Here is a 20,093-nt window from a genome sequence, read left to right on the forward strand (position 1 = left end):
CAAGTGACCTCATAACTGGTATGGTATGATGACCTCTCCTCGTCCTTTGACCAATCAAATTGAGGGAATACACACATTTGCAACATTGGGGGGTCGTACACTGCCCTGGAAATGGTATAATGGCGATCTTGAGCAGAGGTGCTGGCGGAGCACTCTGTCAGAAGATTCGAGAGTAGAGGTGCTGGTGGAGCACTCTGTCAGAAGAATCGATAACCCAATCGGGGTTCTGGGAAGGAGTTTGATTACCCAATCGGGGTTCTGGGAAGGAGTTCGATAACCCAATCGGGTCCGACTGTTAGCTGCAGAGAGGGGTGTAACGCTGGCGTTGCACTTAGCTGAGGGTACCGGGCAACATCCTGAATCCATCCTAATTTGGTCATCACTGGTCCTGATCTACACCTGTGATATCTTACTGACATCTGAACTACAAGAAGTCCTGTCTTTTATCCCAGCCCGTGGCCGAGGGTTGGTCCTCACACCATTCTAGTTAAATATAAAATTCATGTGGGTATGTCATTGTACAGTTTCCCTTTTCTTACCCTTCCTATGTTTCAATGCTGAAAGAAAGACTCATAATATTTTGGCATCATCTTGCTTTGATTATATTCTTTTTAATTGATCAAGCTCTGACTGATTTAGTATGGACTCTGACATTTAAGAATTTACTTGGATAAATTGTTTAAATCTTTCCCGAATCTGTGGTTATTTTAATGAGTGCAATTGTTTATTTACTGCCTATTATTCTCTCCCTTGATCCCGTAGGACTTTAGGTACCAGTGACAAGGATTGGTAAGATCGATGGTATAGGTCCTAAAAGGTTAAAATAATATTCTGATTAGGCGTAGGTTTACCTGTTCAAAAGTGTGTATGTTTTATGGGCCCAGGTGAGTATGGTAAAATCTCAAGCAAGTGAGCCCGCACTCTATCAGTATTTTTTTGGTAGCAGATAGATGTTTAGGGTTTAGTTAGGATAGGTAGTTAGTCGTATATTGATTATTTGATTTTGTATTGATTTTATGTATTAACCAAAACCCGTTTGTATTGTTCTATGTTTGTTTGGAATCCCCGGGGGCAGAATAGTGGGTGGTAAATGGAAGCCACACTGCAGTGAGGTCACTTGCCTAAGGAAATAAGAGCATGGTTAGGTAAAACTGAAAGCACTGATTAGGGATTTTTTCATGTATAAATGTGTGAATAAATGATAGCAAAGGAGTTCACTGGTGAAACTTTGGTCTGATATCACCTAGAAAGGGCAAGCCCGAGGGAGTTACAGGTTCTCTAATGCTTGTGTGAAGAGTAGGCGGAAGGGATCCACTCGCAGTGTATGAAGAGTAAGCGAAAAAAGTTTTTACTCGCAGTAGGTGCAATTTGTCTTTCTCTTATAATTTAGGCACTTAGGCACAGTGGTGAATGTTTTTACGTGGTTAATTAATGAATATTGCATTTAAAAGTGAAAAGAAATAAGTTTACGTATTATCTTGCACAGGAGGGAGTCAGTTGCGGAGCTGCGCTGACGTCACCAAGATCCGAGCTGGTATTGGTTGAGACAGCGGGTGTGTAGCTGAGGCAGTGATTGTAAAGGAGAGGGAGAGTGCAGGAGCATGAGAACTTGTCTCACGAGAAAAGCCACGCAATCATTGGTCGAAAGTTATTTGAATTCAAATCACCAATTGCCTCTCAGAAAAAAATAGGAAACGTGCTGGTACTGGTGAAGCATTTAGTAAACAATTGAGTGTAGCTTCATATTAAATTTATCAGTGCAAATCATATGTGGCATATAGATCCAGCAATCATAGGAAACAGACCTGGCAGGAGGTACTTAGGTTTTGCGCACGAGCAATACATAAGGGGAAGACCTTATATCATGTACGGAGGAGAGAGAAAAATGTTGCTTTTTAAGAAAATTAGGAATTTCTTTAAGAAAGATAAAATAATTAAAACTAGAGAAGGGATTAATATTCCTCCACCAAATACGCCCGCATCATACATGATGGTTGAAAGGGGCTACCACACTTGTGTGTGGTTAGAGAACTGGACAGAGTACACAAAAGCTGATGGTGTTTTGGCATTTCCAGCGCATGGTACTTTTAATGGTAGAGCTTTGTACAATTTGAGAACACGCATGAATGAATTAGATCCTAGACCTAGATTGACCCAGTACGAAGCATTACAAGAATGGGAGACTATGACTTTCGAGCGAGATAGACCCAGAAGCGACAGAAATTGGAGTAAATGTTATCCCAGATTTCCTAAAGAGACAAGAGATAAACAAATGAAGAAATGGAGACAGTCCATGTTAGTAGAAAGATTATATCCTGTGCTGACTTTAGAGGAACCGTCAGGAAGCAAGTTCACAGAGAAAACTAGAAATTTGATGACTAGTGGTGAATCAGATGATGACTACTTGGAGGATTTGTTAATGAAAAATCCGCCACCTTACCATGAAGAAGCAAATAGAGTTAACCCTAGCACCCCGTTCTTAAAACCACCTTTGATTCCGCAAGTAGTGCATGAAACATCGTTAGAAAAAGTGCTACAGGAGAGGGAACGAGAAGCCATAAATAAACAGAGAAGTGAACTAATTCAAAAAGTCTCCCTGTTGAATATTAATCCTGAAGCATTGACCATTCCGGTAACCATAGGTCCTGTTGTTCCATTATAGGGAGAGAAACAGTCCTGTCCAAAAACTCCCGTTCTGACTACACCTGTAGTGCAATCTAGAAAAGAACCCTTGATAGTTGATGATCAAGCAAGTGAATGTGAGTCTGTGATTTCCCTGATGGATTTACCTATAAGGGAACCGGTGGGTGACTCAATCAGGAAAAACACTTCTGGAAGCTCTAGAGAGGTACGTATGGAAACATCCTCAGGTACAAGAAGTGCTACTGTAGTATCTCCAGAGGAATTAGAGAGATGGTCCAGAGAAATAGAAAACCCAAAATCACAGCCAAAGGTATTGGATATTTTTAAACTAAGAGTTCAATTAGGAGAATTGATTGCTGGAAATGTGGAATTGGACAGGTTAAACACTTTCAGTGAAGACGAATTGTTGTTTATATGTCGAAGTATCACTCGAAATACAAAAACATTTTATGAAAAAAAATTAATGAGTTTGGCTTCTGAAATGGGAATCAACATTGGTAAATCTAAGGTATTCCAGAAACCTTACTGAGCTGAATTTTCTGATAAAGATTTAGACAACATGAGAGAAGTGCCCAGAGGGGGTTATGTGCATGTCCCATGGTCCCGACAGGATATTTTATGATTTACAAATGAGCTCCCAAAACTCAGAGAGAAACCTGTAGAGTGGTACAGACAAGTCGAAAGATTTGTAAAAGTTTCAAAAGTACTGTTAAAGGACTTAGATGGGTTGTTTGACATTGTAGTACCCGCAGACTTATGGACAGAATGTAAAATTACTGTTGACTGACCCAGTGATGAATACCCCAGAGACACAAAGACAGGAGCACCATCAGACGAAGTGATGAAAAAGTATCATCAAGTCATAACCTTTCTAAAATGGAAAGTACCTCTGAAAGAAACAGATTAGACAAGAATAGACAGAACTATCCAAAATAAAGATGTATCAGTACATGCATATTATGAACGCCTTTTACAGGTATTTAAGCAGTACAGTGGGTTGGAAAGCATTGATATGAAAGACATGACACATTTTATTCATCGATTTGTGTCAGGGTTAAAGCCAGAAATTTCGCAAATTATTAAAGATCGCAAAATCTGCTGGCAGGCCAAGCCGGTATTTGAAATACTTAAGTATGCAAAATATTGTGGGGATGAAATTGACAATAAATGAAAGAATTTAGAAGAAAAAGTAATGTGGGCACAGGTAAAATTAGCAGAGCAACAGGAACTTCAGTTAAATCAATTCGTAAAATAATATGAATCAAGGAGATGGAAATGGGGGTAAACCAAGAGGTAGAATGAACAGAGAGGAGGCCAAGAAAAAGTTTCCTCGTCATGGGTGCAGAAAAATGGGGCACTGGAGGACCGAGTGTAAGGCTGTATTGAGTAACAATGTGCAAAATGATCATCTGTATCCAGAGACACAGAATGGGGTGTCAAGGAAGCCACAACCACAGGTATTACAGAACCAGTTACCACTTGCACCAATGCCAGATTCTGGGAGCCAAGCAAAGTACAGTGTGGATACCACAAATTGGGAGGGAAGTGGAAGGAGAGATGCAGAGACATCACAATTTCTTTTGAGTGACGCATTTTTCGAGGAAGATAGTTACTGACGGTGCCTGAGAGGGGAGGACGAGGAGTGCGTGCTTGGCGCATCCTTGCCGGTAGATCAGTCAGGTCCATACATTGAGGGAAAGTTGAGGGAAATGATGTCCCCTTTTTGTTGGATACTGGCACTACCCGTTCTACTGTGAGAACAGCAGACGTTCCAAACCTACCCCTCTCGGGAGAAGCGATCTAAGTAGTGGCCGTTTCTAATAAACAAATTAGTACCCCAGTTACAGAATCTATGGAAAACAGAATAGGTAATTTTAAAGAAATGCACAAGTTTGTAGTGTGAGACTCCCGTCCAGTAAACCTATTAGGTAGGGACTTACTGTGCAAAATGAATTGCACAATCTTTTGCACCCCAAGTGGTGTTGAAATACAAACTCCAGACGAAGATGGAGTTTATTAATTGATCTTAGCCAAACAAGAGCCTGAAAAGAGCCTTCTGCAGATCCCACGGTTCTGAACAATTACAGACCAATATCATTGCTCCCTCTGCTAGCAAAGATACTGGAATCTCATATTAACACCCAATTGAGCCGCTATCTAGAGACCCATAACATCTTGGACATATCGCAGTCCGGGTTTCGGCCGGGATTTAGCACAGAGACTGCCATTTTGGCAGTCACTGACTCCATTAGGAGGACTCTCGATGGAGGGGGATCGGCAATGCTTGTTCTTCTTTACCTCTCCGCAGCATTCAACACTGTTCCACATCGACTGCTTGCGGAGAGGTTACGGGACTGTGGGGTCGGGGATCTTGCTCTGAAATGGCTGGTCAACTTTTTGGCCGATAGAAAACAACAGGTCTTGATGGGTCCTTTCAGGTCAACTAAGGTTCCGTTGGAGAGGGGTGTCCCACAGGGCTCATGTCTAAGCCCTACCCTCTTCAATGTTTATATGGCTCCATTAGCCAGGATTGTACGGCATTATGGGTTTGAGGTCGTCTCATATGCAGACGACACTCAATTGATTTTCCCCATGGGTTTCAACCTGGCGGAGGAAAGAATTTGTTTTTCGCAAGGAATGCTGGCAATTGCAAATTGGATGGCATACTCCTGCCTCCAATTAAACCCAGGAAAGACAGAGCTAATGTTGCTGGGAAAAAGACAGGATCTGAAGCTGGACGACTGGTGGCTGAGCTGGGCACGGCTCCCGTCCCTTCGGACTCAGTAAATAGCCTCGGGATACAGTTAGATCAGAACCTGTCTATGAAGAACAATGTGAGCAATATCATGAGCTCGTGCTATTATAGCCTCCGGCTGCTGCGGAAAATCATCCCATACCTTCCCCTGAACCACCGTAGAACGGTGGTCCAGGCTCTGGTAATCAGCCGGATGGACTATGGAAACGCTCTGCTGGCTGAAGTAGGGGAGACGCTGACAGCAAAGCTTCAAGTCATTCAAAATACAGCTGCCCCGATGGTATTAAATCGTCCCCCGGGTACACCATCCCTTCCTCAATTGAGGGAATTACACTGGCTCCCAGTTAAAAAGAGATCTTTCTTCAAGATATGTTGCTTGACATTTAAAGCAATTAAGGGAATAGGTCCTAAGTATTTACAAAATAAGCTTTGCAGATTGACATCTTGCCGCACCTTAAGATCTAACTGTAAGGTCCTTTTATCAATTCCACGTATCAAACGAACCCGCTTAGGAGGTAAAGCATTCTCCTTTGTGGGCCCCAAATACTGGATTTCCCTGCCAGAAGCCCTGCGTAAGCTTCCATCCTATGTGGCCTTTAGGAAACATCTGAAAGCCTTCTTATACTGATGTCCCTTCTAGTACACTTTCGCCCTCAGTAATCGGTCTAGATAGCGCGGAGATGCCCCCGGGTGATTCATGCGCTTTATAAAACATCAATAACATAACATAACATAACAAAATCAAAAGATGTTAGTGGAAGATCTCCCAAAAGAATTACAGCATATGGTGAATCCTGAAGTGTGGGATTTCACTGGGAAAGATGTAGGATTAATGGCAAATGTTGACCCAGTAAAAGTGACCGTAAAAGAAGGTGCAGTTTACACAAATACTCGACAATACAAAATGAGCCCAGAAATAAAAGCAGGCGTTGCAGCAGAAATAAAGTGTTTGGTTCACTAAAACTGAATGGGGAGAAGACGGAGGTGATGGTCTTCGGAGGAAAGGAAACGATCTGGTCGGCGGAGTGGTGGCCGAACTCGCTAGGCTTATGTCCCGAGCCCACTTCGTCAGCAAAAAACCTGGGAGTTATGATCGACCCCAGCCTTAGTATGTGCCAACAGGTCAACAGGACTGTTTCGACCTGCTGGGGGATTATCCACATTCTAAGGAAAATTAGGCACTTTTTGTCACCCCAGGCAAGAAAGCAACTTGCTGTCGCTCTCTTGGGCTCGCGACTGGATTACTGCAATGCGCTGTATGCAGGACTGAATAAGAGTCATCTACAGCGCTTGCAGGTGGTCCAGAACGCGGCAGCGAGATTTGCTCTTGACCTACCGAAACGTGCCTCTGCCACCGAAGCTCGAAAACAACTTCATTGGCTCCCCGTTGAGTACCGGATCCTTTTCAAATCCATGTGCCTGGTGTATAAAGCCTTAGCTAAATCCTGCCCTACTAGCATGGGATCCATTCTCTCTCAGCATAACCCCAGTAGGAATCTTCGTTCCAGCCACAAACTTCTTCTCTCTGTACCTCGTGTCAGAAAAGCAAGATGGGGAGGTAAGGCCTTTTCCTCCCTGGCACCTAAATGGTGGAATGCCCTCCCTTTGGAAGTGAGATCCCGTCCCTCTCTGCAAACTTTTAGATCCGCGCTAAAAACTCACCTTTTTACACATGCATACCCGTAGTGGTGCTCTGCAAACTTTGCTGATTGATTTTGATAGGCGCCTTGATACCTTCGGGTTTAGTCTGCGCGTTATAAGTTGCATAATAAATAAATAAAATAAAATTGGTTGAACAAGGCATTTTACAGGAAATAATGAGCAGTCCATGTAATTCACCCATAATTGGTATAAAGAAACCGAGCGGGAAATATAGGGTCGTACAAGACCTCCGCAAAGTTGATAAAATTGTTGTCCCATGTTGTCTAGTTGTGCCAAATCCTGCAGTGATTCTGTATCAGATACCGTGGGGAGCCGCATGGTTCACGGTAATTGATTTGTGCCATGCATTATTCTCCATACCATTACATCCAGATAGCAAATATCTTTTCTCGTTCAAATTCGACGACCATGTCTACGTTTGGAACCATGTCCCGCAGGGGTACACAGAAAGTCCATTGATTTTCAATCGGATATTGAAAAAATGTCTTGAATCATTGGACAGTCTGTCCTGGTGCAATACATAGACGACCTGTCGGTGGCGTCTAATACTCGAAATGACTGTGTTGTTGATACCATTGCATTGCTAAATCATTTAGCAGAAGGAGGGCATAAAGTGTCACCTGAAAAGTTGAAATTCTGCACCACATCAGTAAAATATCTGGGGCACCAGATAGAGAGAGGTATCAGACGAGTTACCTCTGAAAGAATCAAAATAATCAGAAACATGAATCTACCTCAAACGCAGAAAGAAATCAGAATGTTCCTTGGGATCGTAGGTTACTGCAGGCAGTGGATTGTGGGATTTGCAGTCCTAGCTAAACCCCTAATACAAATGACAACGAAAAGAGCAAAAGACCCAGTAGAGTGGGATGACGAAAGCATGACTGCCTCTTAGAAGCTGCGAGACTGTCTCTTCTCTGCTCCAGCACTTGGGATGCCTGACTATTCAAAAGAGTTTGCAAATGTTCTGTGATGCACGCGACAATTGTGCATTGTCTGTTTTGACCCAAACTCATGGTTTAATGAGACGTCCTGTGGCATATTTTTCATCCACATTAGTTCCAGTGGCATCTGCATTGCCAGGATGTTTGAAAGCAGTAGCTGCAACCTGCATGAGTCTTGAGCAAAGTGAATCCATCATTATGGGACACCCTGTAACCGTGTATGTTCCACACTCAGTGGTGATTCTGTTAACCAGAACACGTACTCAGTATTTGACTCCTAGTCGGCTAAGTATGAGCAAATTCTTCTAGGTGCAGGGAATTGGACCATTGCCAGATGCCCTGTCTTAAATCCAGCCACACTGTTACCTGACCCACACTTCGAAGAAGTGAAAGGGGAAGTCGAGCATGATTGCATCGACCTCACATAAAAGAAGAGCCATTGTTGACTTTTGAATATGAGCTGTTTGTGGATGGCTCATATTTGCCTGGAGTCAAATCTGCACAAGTAGCACTGACAAGAGCTTGCAAATTTGGGAAAAATTTGAAAGTAACCATATATACTGATAGCCAGTATGGTTACGGAGTTGTGCATGACTTTGGCAAACTTTGGATGCAAAGGGAGTTTCTGACTTCTTCGAGTACTCCTATTAAAAATGGACACTATGTAAAGGACTTACTAGAAGAAGTTCAATTACCAGAAGAAGTGGCTGTGGTCAAGTGTGCTGCTCACCAATCTGGAAATGACAGAGTGACAGCAGGTAACCGATATGCTAACCAACTAGCCCAGCATTGTGCCAAACATAAGATGGCAATATATAGGAAAATTGATGCACATGGAAAAAGCTGCCAACTTATGTTGCTTGAAAGAGTGAAAACATGGGAAGAAGTGAGAGATTTGGAAAATGAGGCAGAAATGAAGGAAAAGGAAGAGTGGGAGAAAATAGGATGTCGAAGAAGGGTTGAGGATGGTGTTATTGTTTACCTTGATGGGAGACCTGTGTTACCAGATTGTATGTTTGCTCCTATGGACAGGATGTATCATGGAAGTTCGCGATGATTAGGCAGTTCAGACAGAGTTGGTTCAATGCGAGATTCAGGACTGTAGCAGAGAGTCTTTGCCAGAGGTGGATAACATGTCAAAGAATGAATCCTGGTAACAGAACTATAGTATTACCAGGAAAGATTGGAAAAGCTGAAGGTCCCTTCATACGACAACAGATTGATTTCATCCAGTTGCCCCCTTGCCGAGGACTGAAGTACGTCCTTGTCATTGTCTGCCTGTTTTCAAAATGGGTGGAAGCCTACCCTACCCGCAGAAATGATAGCATCACTGTAGCTAAACTACTACTGAGGGAGGTCTTACCACGTTTCGGTTTTCCAGTAACAATTGAATCAGACCGAGGGTCTCATTTTAATAATGAAATAATTTGTCTGATCTGTGAAGCATTCCAAACTGAGCAATGGCTGCACTGTGCATGATGTATGAATCTAGCCGATTGGAGTGGCCTGATGCTTTACCTCTTGTTCTGATGGGACTCAGAAGCATCCCAGACAGAAACACAGGCTTGAGTCCCCATGAAATACTCATGGGAAGAGCAATGAGGCAGGCATGGGTACCAGGACACAAGCTGATAAATATATCTGATGATTTAGTGCTCGAGTACTGCAAAGAACTGGCTGACCAAGTGCTTTCTATCTCTCACCAGGTTGCGGAAGACGCTGTCGCCAATCAACTCCAGCACATGATCTGAATCCAGGTGACTGGGTAGTGATAAAGAAACATACTCGAGAATCTTGCCTGGCACCAAGGTGGGGAGAGCCACATCAAGTGATATTGGTTCCCACCACAGCTGTAAAGTGCAGGGGAATTCCAAACTGGATCCATGCAAGTCATACCAAGAGGGTGACTGAACCTGATGAGGTAGGAGCTGAAGGCTGTGCAGCTGAGGGGTCTCGAGAAGTTGATCCCGAAGTAGTTGATGAAGAGCAGCCAAGCACCAGTCAGGATGAATGGATTCCAGTAGTTGACATACCAGCAGATTTTGTAGGGACCAGAAGTCAAACTTATCTAGATAGACAGGGTGATAGTGAGGACGAATTAGGAATAGAAGAAGGTACTCAGATTACAGAGACCCAAGCCAATAGTAATTCTGAGGAGGACCAGATAAGGAAAGATCAATGTACTCAGACATTTGAAACTCCAGCAAGAATCCCTAAGTCTGAGGAGGGACAGATAGGTATTAGGGCGAAAGCTCAGGCAGAAGACAATCAAAAATCAAAAGACCTGAGCAGGACCAGATAGGGGTAGACAAGTGTGTTCAGGAAAAAAAGGGCGAACAAAGTCAGATTGAACTCAAAGTCAAAGTCAAATACAGCAAACACCTGAACAAGGCCACTTGCTCCTCCCGTCTACAGATCCTCTCTCCTGCTGCCTGTAGCCGTAGCCGCCTTGCTATCACGTAGGATGGCGCCATTCTGGTCACACTGTTGCATTTTGGGGGCTTTTTTATAGCCTGCACCTGGTTACCACCTGCTTTCAATCCATGGTATTTACCGACTCTTAACCCCTTCCATGCTCATGACGAGCTGAGCTCGTCATGCAGTACACTGCTTATGTGCTCATGACCAGCTGAGCTCGTCATGAACAATGGGAATCATGGAGCTGCAGCACAGAGGATGAATTGCTGTAGCATTGATAGTGTTAAATACCGAATTTCATGAAATTCGGTATTTAAGAAGTTACCTACATCTCTATTCTAATTTTTTACCATTTCTTATTTACCAATTCGGTAAATAAGAATTCGGTATTTTCTGAATCCGTAAATTCAGAATCTGTAAATTCCGAATCAGTAAATTCCGATTCGGAAATTACCAATTCGTATTTACCCAATCGGTCTTTTTTGGGCTCCTACATCTCAAATGCCCAATACCGGTCGGTAACGGCCGAAATGCGGTAATTTCGGCCGTTACCGACCGGCATTGGGCTACCTACATTTGGCCCTATCTTTTTTGCAATTGGCAAAGCACCTGCTCCTACTCTGCTTGCATGGTCTCTCTTCCTTGGTGGACCATGGCTGTCGATAAAGAATGAGTCTATGGTTTTGCAAAGGATTGACAGCGTCCTTCTAAAGCCTTGTTTACTCTTTCTGCATCTCTGTCTCTCACCTTGTACTGTGTTTCAGATTTCACCTAATTTGAAAAAAGGCACTGCAGAATGAATTCAAAGTAGACCAGAACGTTCAGCATAGGAACACGGAACTGCTCTGGGGCAGTGTTACAGAAGGTGCCCCGGGGCGCAATGGGCGTTTGCGCCTGCAATGTGTGCCCCTGTGGCAACTTGGTATTATAGCCGGGGCGCAGACACCTGTGCGTCCCCTTCTATAATACCAATAGCGCTGGCATATTTAATGCGCCAGCGCTACCTTCAGAGGGTTTTTCATTATTTGCCATGGGGTGTGCCCTATGGAAATTAGGGTATTCCATGCGGCCACCGAGTCAAAGAAGCCCTCAGGAGTCGCACTGAGAGTGTGCCATTAAAAAGTGGCACGCTGTCAGTGGGCCCTCTGAGAGCAGCCCTCTGGAGGGGAAAAAGGGGGTCCTATGGAGCCCCCAGACATCCCCTTGCAAGCAAGTGCAGTCACTGACTGAACCCACTTGCAAGCGGATCTCTAATCCCCTTTGACAGTGCAGGCGGGTGATTCTGCACTGTAAAAACACGGAGCGGCTGCTCCGTGTTTTCACATAAATGCGCTGTCCCCAGGTCAAACCGGGGTCGTGGCTGCCCTGGGGGCAGCGCATATTTCATAATAGGGCGCAATGGCATTGTTTCCGCCCGGCGCACCTTTAGAAAGGTGCACCGGGCGCAAACAATGCCAAAGCGTAATACGGCCCCAGAATGGGAAGCTACTAGGCCACAGGTTTTCAAATTGTTCATCTTGAACTATTTTATAATCAACAGAGTACTTGCTGAACTGTCTTTCTTGCTCTTAATTTAAAACTTCATGGACTCGCCCGTCAGTTTACAACACATTAAAACAAGGTACCTCAATCACTACAGTTAGACACCCAGAGGGCTCCTTGTTCCTGTTGAATGTCATGCATCCGAGAAAAGTACTCGCTTGCATGGTGAGTGGCTGCACAAAGCCCTGGCTGCAGTGCACAGAGACCCTTCAGGCCGCACTGTGAGGAATACAATCAGAGGGAACATTGATTGCAACCCTTTGATTTCAGTCCTCCAGCTTGCTTGATGCATGGGCTGTGAGTAGTCCAAAATGATGCAGCTCTACTCATTCTTGGTCTTTTTTTTATGTGCTATTTTACAGCATCTGAATTCTCTTTATTCTTGCCAGCGTCCACAAGACCTATCTTCATTGTGCCCTTGCCATAAGAAGATTATCCACTACCTGGGTCTGTTATACCAACAGACTCTTTCAGAAACTATACTCCTACCACAACGTTGGCCCGCCACTCTTTAACTATCCTCAGTCTCTAAGTTAGGAATGCTAGATTTAGTGGTCATTCTTTCACCTTCTGACAGCCAAATATTGGAATTAACTTGCTCATCTTTCAAATAACCATTAACAATTCTGTAAAATACTTCGGTCGGACGTCGCGGCTTGGTGTAATCTGCCCTTATCCCCCCTGGGACGGGCGGCCCTGTTTAAAATGATGTCTCTTCCCCGGTTCTTATATGCTGTGCAAAATACACTTGATCTAGTGCCGGCTAGCTATTTCCGCGAAATTGAGGGCCTCCAAAGGAAGCTGGTATGGGCTGGCCGGCCTCGTATTGCGTTGGCTAAGCTCACGTTACCCTGGTACGATGGGGGCTTTGCGTTACCTGATATACGACGGTATTATTGGGCATCTCAACTGAGTGCTGTGAATCATGCTATGTATGGTCCAGTTCCGAACCCCGCTTACGAAATGGACCGGTGGCTCTTGCACGGGGGAAATTATTACAGGACGTTCTATTCTCGGGGTGCTAGGAAGAACTTGACGGGACCCACTGGAGTGGCGGTGCGGGTATGGGGCAGCGCGACCGCGGCTACCGGATGGACAGATAGGCTGACCAGAGCGACCCCTCTATTTGCCGCGGAGAGGCTGGGTGAGTTGTGGACCTCAAAAGGGTTTGATAGATGGGACCTCGTCGGGATCAGTAAGTTGGATGACCTCTGGGTTAAGGACAGGGTTATGTCCTTTGCTGAGTTGCAACAGGAATATGGTTTGACTGATTCGGAGTTTTTCCGGTACCTTCAGGTTCGTCATGCCATTGGGTCGGTTTTTCCGGCTGGGTCTGCCATCCCGGAGAGCTCCCCCCTGGAAGACAGGGTGCTGGACGGACATGTGCCGGACAGCACTATCTCTCTTATATATAAGAAGCTTATTAATACTCGGTCGGATTTGCTTCTTCATCTGCGTACTTCCTGGACTGATGACGGACTGGAGCTGGATGATGAGGATTGGCAGGCCGCGATATCCTCTCCTAAGGAGGTTGCGATTCCGGCGCGTCTGCGACTCGTTCAGCTGAAAATTCTACACCGGGTCTATGTCACGGGTCCCAGACTGATGCATATGGGTTTTTCAGAGGATGGATTGTGTCGGCGGGGCTGTGGTATGCTTGCTACCTTTCTCCATATTATATGGGAGTGTCCGGAGGTTGTATCTTTTTGGAATGGAGTGTATGCGGTGATGAGCGAAGTTATGCATGTTCAGTTGCTGCCTGAAGCCCGGCGTTGTCTTTTGAATGTATGGGAGCCGACTGATTGTAATGTTGCTCAGACTCAATGGGTGACGCTGGGGAACATGGTTGCAAAGAGGGACATTGCACAATTGTGGGGATCTCAGAGGGCTCCATCAGTCTCCGGGTGGGAAGATAGTATGGACTGGTGCATGTTCAAGGAAAAGATTGTGTATGTCTCCCGTGGCAGGCCCAAAAAATGGGGTAGGATATGGGGCCAATGGAACTCGTTCCGTGGGGATGTCTGCGACCCCCCTTTCACTGATCCCCCTGATACTCCTTGTTCCCCTTAGCTATGTGTTTCGGCTCTTTCCCGTGCTGTATTTTTGTTAGACCACTGGCGCTGGGTCCCCCCTCTCCCCCCCTCCCTTTTTCTTTTATCCTCTGAAGATTCTCCTGTCTTTCCCTATTGTTCTAGGTCTGACTCGCCCCGCATCTTATGAAACGGACGTAACAACTCAGGCATAGCCTTGTCTTTTTCTTCTTCGTTTGTTTAGATGTTTTAAAAATGAAACCTTTTTATATCCTGTCGTTTTGTGATTGATCGATGTCATGCACCATGGCTGCCGGACCCCTGGTTGTTGGCTGATGAGCTGTGTACCTTAACGTTGTTTTGAGATGCTGCACCGGCCGGCACAGAGGGTTGTAGGTACATCTTTGTTTCTATTTGTCTCTTGCAAATAAAGGTTTTAAAAAAAAAAAATTTAAAAAAAACAAATTCTGTAAAATAACACAATACCAGACAGGTTACCATCTAACTTCCCAAATGCCTTTTCAGCGTCAGCAATAGGTCACCCTTTGTAGGGTAGCATGGGGCTCTATACGACATTTTCATTCATTCAAACTATGCAGTAATGTGTTAGGAGCGAGAGTTTCAATAAAGAAGCGAATTATGGGCAATAGCATGTCATGTGGAGGAGTGGTACAAACCGACAACATTATGATATGTAGTAGTAGAGGCTACTGGACTGATTACAGAGCAGTGTGCCCTCTTCAGTTATAAATTGCTAATCAGAGGGAAGAGGAGTCAGTGTATCCTTAAAGCCATGCTATTAGCCCAGCCTGTGCACTGTCATAGTCATGCGCTGTACATGTCTGCAAAGCTCCTGAACAAAATGCAGATGCTATATGAACCTTGTTGATTTCCTCAATACTATACATGAGATATGTTGTTTTGATCAGCTTTGTTCATCCACAGCCTTGGCCCAACAGATCCAATAATTATTAACCTGCATAAAAAAAGATTTCCTTCACATGCAATTTTCTTCAACCCCCTCACCTGTAAGGTACTAGAAAAAGAAATCAATAGTAACTTATCCACATTTTTCAAGACCACCAATAGTCATGACATGGTGCAAACCACAAAGAAACTGTTCTAGTCTCAATTCTAGATGACCTTAAAGTCACAGTTAATAAAGGAGGCTCTGCATCTCTAATTTTCCTAAATCTCTCAGCAGCCTTCGACATTGGTATTACACTGCCTGATGTTTGATCGCTTACCCCAGCTTAGGCCTCGATCGCAGGGGCTTGCGTATCTAGACTTCTACCTACGAGTCCACTCTCATGCAATTCATCTTCCCCTGTTACAATCTTCATTCTATTTGGCAGCCTACAAGGTACTTTCTGCCACCCTGTTCAGTGTCTACATATTACCCCAGGACTAACTCATTCACTTCTTTGGGTACTTTCTCATGAGCTACATGGGTGATAAACAGATGATTGTCCAGCTTAAGGCCGACTCTCTGGAGGCTCATTACTACTTCCAGAGCTGTCTTTTGTCCGTTGAATCCAGGATGAAGGTTAGCTCTCTCAACCAGAGGGCTGACAAAATGGAGGTCTTAGTGGTCAGCAAAAATGCAGTCAACTGGCCAACTGGCTCGTGCCGGCCGGCACACAACCTTCCCCAGTTCCATTTCCAGACTTAGGGAATCATCTCATCATGCCTCGACTACTGCAACTCACTTTATGTCGGGGCTCCTAAATTCCTTCTTCCTGCTTCCTACATTGACTCCTAGATTCCAAATGAGTTGTGTTTAAATCTCTATCCATGGTCTACCACACACACCACAAACAAGGACCCATTTATTCGCAAGAAATATTCTTGCTTTACTACCTGATTGATTCCCTCCAGTCTTCCTGTTCCTGACTTCTCAATGTTTCCTGATACTCTTTAATCTTTTCAGGTAACTGGGCTTTTTTCATACACACTGCAAAGCTTTAGTATTCACTTTCCACAGTGTTAATCTAATCAATATCCATCTTGAGTCCTATTAAGCCATTATGACTTGTCTTTTGGACTAAGACATCTAAGACTGTAGGCTCTTTGGATTATCAGAAATTCGATTGTACCAGGATACACTCCAGGGTGATTGTCCCACTCTACAAAAGCCATAACATGTGACACTCCAGTTGTCTTGGAAACACCTGACCATATGTCACATTTGTGTACGTACCATGTGTGCTCGTATCTGATCTGTTCCCTATCTATTGACATCATTTGTGGTCTCCTACTCTATGATATTGCCTGCCCTTACAATGCAGGTTCGGATTTTGCAGAAGTGTCCTTATATAATAGTAGTTGACACATTACAGTAGACCAACTGTGTGCACATGTTACATGTGTCCATTGGGTTGATATGAACACGTCAATGTTTGCATCAGTGAAGCATGTGCAATATGAAAGTGCCACTGGGAAGGATTTTGACCACAGCAAAGCCCATGTCAGAATGTAGCTGTCTTCAAACCTGGGCATTGTAAGAAGATGGAGTTGAATGAGTCTAGGCCTGGGCTGTAAATTCTGTTACGCTTGCGGAATTTGGGTAATTTGGGTAATTTACAGAATTTTTGGCAATTCCGCGTTCTCCGCGGAACGCGAAATTGCCAAAAATTCTGCGATCCGCGACTTTGCAGAATTTTTTGCTTGTTCGCACTTTCAAAATGAGTGTTCACGCGATATATCCCCCGAGCACACAAACAGCATTCGCGAACAGGAAAAAAGCATCGCGAACGGGCGGAACAAGCATATACGCGTGTTCACGGAACTCTGCGTGCTCGTTGAGATTTTTTACCGTTTTGCAGAGCTTTGCATTGAGCAACAACGCAAATTCCGCCAACCTCACAAACAGTTAAGTATTGTCCATGTAAATATAGGTTTGAGGGAGCCATCAGGTATTATCAAGATTACAAAGGGGAATGCAGACAGGGATGGTGGAGTTCAGCCAAGTCATGCAACAGCAGTTGGTGGCATGAGACATAGGCACTCGTTCATGGCAAAGGATGATTGGTGCTATCCGACGTAAACAATAGAACTTCACAGAACATGATTGAGACTATCAGGGAATATGCTAGAGAGGCCATGCTAGCAGAGATGGAAGGAGCATGGTATTGGAAGTTCCAAATGAATATTTTGTGGTGTTAAGAGCGTGAGGGATGCCTTCAATTATCGACTTATATGTATCCGCTTACAAGGTGAACGAGGTGGAGCGGTTGTAACTTATTATCAACTGTCATATCCTCCGGAAACAAAAGAGAACAGTGGACAATCAAGCCATCATTTTTAACCTTCTGCTTCAGTGTCTTTAGATTTTCTGTCTACCCTACAACAAGCAGACATGATGAGCGATGAATCTGTGCAGGGATTAGCTCACATCTCCTATTAGGACTTAAAGGTTGTCGCAATCTCCTACCTCACTTCTCAAACAGCGTTTGTGATTTCTATATTGGCTTTATACATTTGTCCACGCTTCTCATCAGCTTAGGCATTCTACCAGAGCTGATTCCTGTTGCAGTGGGAGTGCAGGGTGTACCAGAGCCTATCTTAGGGCGTAGTTGTACATTGTGTGAGCGAGGAAATCTCTGGGCTGTCCCACTGCTCAATGCTTTCAGTAGATTCATCAGATTCATATCCATGCTCCTCACCTGTCTGTGTCTCACTTACCTGGGTATTAGCTGCCTTCTTTATATCATCAGCAATCCTAGGACAATCCTGGTGAGGGGGTCACCTATTCACGGTTGGTGCTGTGGGATGTTTATGAGGGTGTCTTTGGTCATCTAAGATTGGCAGTAGTGTCGATTGCAATGTTGTTGAAAATGATTCAGACCTGGGGCAGGTCTCATGCCCTGAACATATGCACTTAGCCTCTGCAAACACCTTGATGCAGGCACTTCAGCATTGTTAAACTAACCTAATGACGATGGTGGGTGAAGTTAGAATGTATGCCCATCTATACGACCCAGAATCCTGATGGTAGAATTGTGGCAATATGTGATTAGCTTTGTCTACAGTGGAGTAAGAGTAAGTGCATGAGTGCATCCTGGTTTTGAAAAATGTATTGTTTGTTGTATCTCTGTAGACATCTGTTGTGTGTCTTCACATTCATAAGGCATAACGATGAACCAGGAAAACCTTTGGAGTAGGTAGTGAAGCTTGTGGGAAAAGAGGTATCACCTCTATGTTGAGGTTTATATATCCCTGCAGGTGCAGTAGATTATTAGGAGGCTCTTCATAGAGGTTTATGTACAGTCAATGATACCTTTAACTAGGAGCTTGGATTCAACCAACAAAGAATGCCAGATGGAGCTGCACTGCATCTGGGAATGGCATGTTTGCACCAGAGATGAATTGTTGCAAAATATCTGTCTCCAGTGGCTCTCTAGAGGCAACATGTGGCATAACATCTGAGGATAGTTAGTAGTTTCATCTCAGCAGGCATGCCCTCATGTGTCCTTTTATTGGTTTGATATGTGGCTTGATCTTGATGACTATGTTCCTGGTGTTGTCATTTGTTAAGCAGTTCCGCTGGATGCAATCCAAATCAGTGACGTCATGCCACATTCACACAGTTTGAATCCCCTTTGCCTATGTGCTTTCCTCCTCCTCAGTTGGTTGTTGGAAGTCTGTGCAGCTCTTTTTGCAGGATGTCCTAATGCACAGGCTCCATGGTGTGGGTGTGTGGAATGCGGTCTATCTTTAAATGGGCCAGGTCAAGAGTGTGTGCTTTTGATTTGAATTTGGATTTGAATTTTTTTTATTTTTATGCTTGCTGTAAATTTTTTCTCATTGATTTCTTTGTTATTGTAATTTATTCCCAGTGATATTTCTTTATTGTATATTCCCCCTTGCAATTGCAATTGTTTTCTCTGTATGATTTATACTGTTCTCATATCCCATTTCCTGTTTCTTCTCCCCCCCTTCCTTTCTGATTTTCTTTTTTCTCAAATAAATCAAACTTAAAAAAAAAGAGTGTGTGCTTTTAACTGTACGTGCTTGTGTGTGAACGTGTGTGTGTATGTGTGTACATGGTTGTGTGTGGGTCGCTGTATGTGTGCGTTACTGTGTGAGCATGTGCGTGTGTGCGCATAAAGCTCACACTATTGTCTTCCGTATTTTGATTGTAATGTTGCCAGTTCTTTTGTTTGCTGCGCCCATGTGCCTTATGTTTACTACATTAGTAGTCCATCGCACAGACAGTTCATTGCCTGTTTTTCCTGGGTGGGCTGGGCTGTCTAGTTAATATGCGTTTGGCATGGCTTGTATTTACTCGTTTTCTGTCCTTATTATGTAACAACGTGATGCGGTATGTGCGGTGACTCCAGCTACCAAACATATCGCAATGATATGAGTTTTGTGGTAAATATCAGCAAGTCAAATATGCCAATAATTATCGGGTAAAAATCCCTGGTATTTACAGGAACACATGGATTTTGTTTCATAATGCAGAAAGCACAAACATCCATGGTATTCCTGAAAATCTTGTGATGGGTGATAATTATCGCACTCCATGAATGCAGAACACCTCAGTGTTGGTTTTCAACTGATGCTCGCCAAGAAATGAGGGCCATTGTGTCCCATGTGTGGGAATGCTAGTCAGGCGTCTGCGCATGTTGATTCGAGGTCCAATTCACTTGCGTGTCCTGTTCATGTTCAGGGGTGGGTCACATCATCTATATTCTTGGCCTTCCAACCCATTTATCCATTACAATCCTTGCCTCATCGTTGCCTGTTTACTCAATGCAATTTAAAACGAAACAGATTATGATAATTTTTTTCAGATGCAGTTTTTAAGTACCCTTTTAAGCCAATTGTGTACTTGCTGACTCAGACCAAACAGAACAAACAGCATGACTGGTTCTCTGTAGAATATTATAAAAGACACAATAATAGAACAAAGATGAATGTGTGACTAATTTCCAGTGCTTTTTCAGCAGTGAGCACGCGCACAAAAACATGGCTGCTTCTCAGCCTTTGTCCATCTCTCCATGCCTCTTCTATCCCGTTTCTGTCATTTTCTGAGTTTTAGGCCTGCCCTCTGCTTCCCAAACATCTGCTCTGCAGACACGTTCCTGTAATTTC

The 20,093-nt window shown here is 44.0% G+C and overlaps 1 long non-coding RNA gene across 2 annotated transcripts in view; it reads right to left on the reverse strand.

The window, feature by feature from the left end:
- LOC144828516 (uncharacterized) overlaps nt 1-20,093 on the reverse strand; it is a 363,899-nt gene that overhangs the window by 57,856 nt on the left and 285,950 nt on the right. The gene's annotated exons all lie outside the window — the stretch shown is intronic.

This window comes from Lissotriton helveticus, chromosome 4_1, assembly GCF_964261635.1.
Source record: "Lissotriton helveticus chromosome 4_1, aLisHel1.1, whole genome shotgun sequence".
Taxonomy (NCBI): domain Eukaryota; kingdom Metazoa; phylum Chordata; class Amphibia; order Caudata; family Salamandridae; genus Lissotriton; species Lissotriton helveticus.